This window comes from Pinus tabuliformis, chromosome X (genome assembly GCF_031772625.1).
Source record: "Pinus tabuliformis cultivar Carrire ecotype Pingquan chromosome X, CPIR1, whole genome shotgun sequence".
Classification (NCBI taxonomy): Eukaryota; Viridiplantae; Streptophyta; class Pinopsida; order Pinales; family Pinaceae; genus Pinus; species Pinus tabuliformis.
This window is the reverse complement of record NC_142308.1, coordinates 1,275,987,480-1,275,991,216: the sequence shown is the minus strand read 5'-3', so window position 1 is coordinate 1,275,991,216 and position 3,737 is coordinate 1,275,987,480. Positions and strand designations below refer to the sequence as shown.

Below are 3,737 nucleotides of genomic sequence, written 5' to 3'. Positions count from 1 at the left end.
TCGTTAATTGATTATTTTCTTTTGGCATTTTTTAAAATAAATATTTATTTATATGGTTAAAAATTTTGTTATATGATTAAATAGATAATATTTGCCAAAAATTACCAATTTTAATAGTAAATTAAATATTTTTTTATTAAATATTTGCTAACATTTTATATGTATGATTTTTCAAACCAGAATAGTATAATACTATAAATAAACATAATATTTGAATCCTTCCAATACCCTGAAATACCTTGATAAATACCTTGATTTTAGTTGATTAAATGGGTCAAAAGATCAATCACCACTCATGTAATATCTTTGAAAACTACACAATAAAATGGTAAAATGCGGAAATAACAACACCTCGCATTTTAGCCATAGTCAACCATCCTCGTTACGAAAGGGACTTTGACATCCACGTTGCCACACAATGGTCAGTTGATCGTAGATTACCTAGGTAAGATTTCTTGATTATTTGAAATGTATACAATGTGTATACATCTCCAGATCCACGTGGTCTAGGTGTGCTTCATCTATATTGATCGATATCTATAAATTTCTTGTTCTAAGATTTAACGAGAAGCCTCATGGCTTTGCCACTGGGCCAGCCATTTCCTAGAGAAGTGGGGGTGAATTGAGACCATGGCGCGTGGACTTAGTTTTGCTTTTGCATGGGGAGGGGTTTTGCATCTCAATGACTCGTACCAGGTATTAAGAGCCTAATTGTTTATCTTCATTCATTCAAATATAAGGGCAAAGCATATTGCTGAAGTAGCAAATTGTGAAAGCTACAGAGATTACAGAGATATAAGAGTAGTCTCAAGTGAGTTTTTCAGATAAGGGTCGACATTCACAAATTTGGGTAAAAGATAAAGTGAAGGACATCAAAAATGAAAAAAAAAACCATCATCAAATTTTTATTTTACAGGCAAAGGGGACGGCTGATTAATTGACGACTCCGAGGAATGAAGAAAAACGTACTAGAACGCACCCATTTTGTAAGGCATACATTAAAGGGCAAACGGTTTGTACCTTTGCCACCCGATCAACGATTCCGGCTGGCCGTTTCCTAATTATCCATCCCTCAGCAGTTGTTTTTTTAATGACTATCATTTTTTCTGGCCGCTTCTTTCAAACAAACTCCGTAGCTCACGCTCCGTTGGCCAAGGTTGGAATTTGACGGAAAATTACCTCAGTTTGCTGTCAAAAACGGTAGAGAATTTTGCTTACCCACAAACATTTTTATTTTTTCTGGTCAAATACGAAAATTTTCCTTACTCGGCAACAATTTTTTGGTTAGAATAATCAAGATAGGCAGAAACGAATGTTTCATATTTCAAATTCCTACATGGTTGCGTATGTGTTCTATGTATGCATCCTACACAAAGTCTTTTGCTGATGTGCCCCATGGAATTCAATAAGATTGATGAATTTAAATTTCAAAATTTAAATAACGAAATGACTACTTGCTACCATCTTTAACATATTAAGTACCACGGCTGCATTTAGATTTTTACGCCGTAAGGCGTTTCTTTTTGAAATGAATTGCCCCGCCTCCGTGTCCTATTGTTCACCGTAGATTTGTGGTGTTAGAAGATTGAAAGAATTTTGATCGTTGATCTAACACTGAAATAAAACTGAAATAAGTTATCGTGTAAGGTTGTCTGCCGTCCATTCTGCCGTCGGATTGACATCTGGCTATCGTGTAAGGTTGTCTGCCGTCCATTCTGCCGTTGGATTGACATCTGGCTATATTATTTATGTTACCGATTCATTATCCTTCGCTGCGCATCGCATCTGGCAAGAAGGAGTATCTCGGCAGGTTTCTTGTTGTGGCGACGGGCGAAAACGGTGAAAAATGCGTGCCAGACGTTTCGGGGGTGGAAGGCTTTGCAGGAACTGTTATCCATTCGATTGATTACAAAAGCGGAAAAGAATTCGAAGGCAAGAAAGTTCTCGTCGTCGGATGCGGTAACTCTGCCATGGAAATAGCGCTGGATCTTGTGAATAACAACGCAAGGCCCTCTGTTGTAGTTTGTAGTCCGGTAACCCTTACATCTTTAAATCTTTACAGCTATTTCAATTTTTGCGCTAGCTATTTCAAATCTTTTGCATTTTCTACCAAACACTTAAAGCTAAATTGTAATATTTAAACCTTTTAATCATTCACAATTTCATGAATCTCGATGCTTTTAATCTTTCTCGTCCACACAATAATTTCGTCTGTGTCTTCTCTTTGCATTTTAAGTCGCATGTCCTGCTGCGAAAAGTTCTTGGAAGATCCACATTCTGTGTTGCGATGCTGCTGCTGAAGCTGCTGCCGCTGTGAATGGTGGACAATTTGTTCATCATGTACAGTAATTTAACCCTAGGCAACACGAATTCGCTCGGAATACCTCGCCCCATGCAAGGGCCGTTCGATATGAAGTTCAAGACCGGGAAAACCCGGGTACTGGACGAGGGCCAAAATACGGCAAGGCAAAATTAAGGTAAATTGACTCCATTCTTCCCGCAGAATTTCGAAGCTAGTCCAAGTTCTCCGTTAACAGCTTTAATGGCAGGTTGTCCCAAATTTCCGCCTCGCAACGGCCACTGGTGTCGAGTTCGAAGACAATCGAGAAGAGTATTTCGACGCTATAATCTTTGCGACTGGTTACAGGAGTGCAGTACTCGGCTGGCTCAAGGTATGCCTAATCAGTGATTTTCTGCTTTCGTACGGTTTTTTCTTTGGAAGATCTCTAATTTTGAAATTCGCCACTTAATTCCTAGAATAGCGGAGATCTTTTCTCAGACGACGAATTTCCAAGAAAGCCGTCTCCAGACAACTGGAAGGGAAGGGAGGGTCTGTATGCCGCCGGCTTGGGAAGAGCAGGTCTGCTCGGATCTTCGATGGACGCTCGGCTGATCGCCCAAGATATATTTGAGGCCGTCAACACTTGAATTTCCCATCGAGCGGGAAGATTGGGGATAGTGTATATATTCACTTGAATTTGCCACCGGGCGGGCAGATCGGGAATAGTGTATCCCTTCGTCGCTGGAGTGATAGAATTCAAATAACATAACGTACGAGATGGAACAGCTAACGCTAAAGTGATTCACGTTTGAAATTTTATTTTATTTTGGGTTTGAAAATGCTGGAAAAGATAAATTGAAATTTTATTTTATTTTGGGTTTGAATATGCTGGAAAAGATAAATCATGTATGATAGGTGAGAATTGTTGGAATATTTCATGAATGTATTTTTTAAATTTTTTAATGTAATTAATTTTACATAGTTTTGAATAGTATTAAATTTATTTTTTAACAATTTTAAATAATGTTATTCATGGGATTGCAGCTAGATAGTATAAGAGATTCATAAAAGGATTTTATGAAATTGCTTTTTTATTATATTTTTATAAAATAAGGGAATTAAATTGAATGGATATTAAAGTTTGAAAAAAGTTTGCAACTATTAATGAATTGAATACTAGTGCACTCATTTTGAAGATTACTAATTCAAATGAAAATTATGTGGTGTTTGCACATGTATTTAAAGAGAGATTTTGTGGATTCTTTATTTAGAATAGATATGTGATTTGTTATGAATTTATATTTAAGTAGTTATATGTAATGATTTGGAGCTTGTTGCCATAGTGTATGTGTTGAATATAGGAAAAATGTAACATAAATATAGATAGTATAAGATAGAGGAAGATGAAATGCTTATGTATAGAATAAAGTGTATGTTTCTAATTTTAATTAATTAA

General features: G+C 36.5%; 1 pseudogene; it reads left to right on the top strand.

Moving 5' to 3' along the window:
- The first annotated feature begins 1,748 nt into the window (after positions 1 to 1,748).
- LOC149144660 (indole-3-pyruvate monooxygenase YUCCA1-like) lies at positions 1,749 to 2,928 on the top strand (annotated as a pseudogene).
- Positions 2,929 to 3,737: the final 809 nt, after the last annotated feature.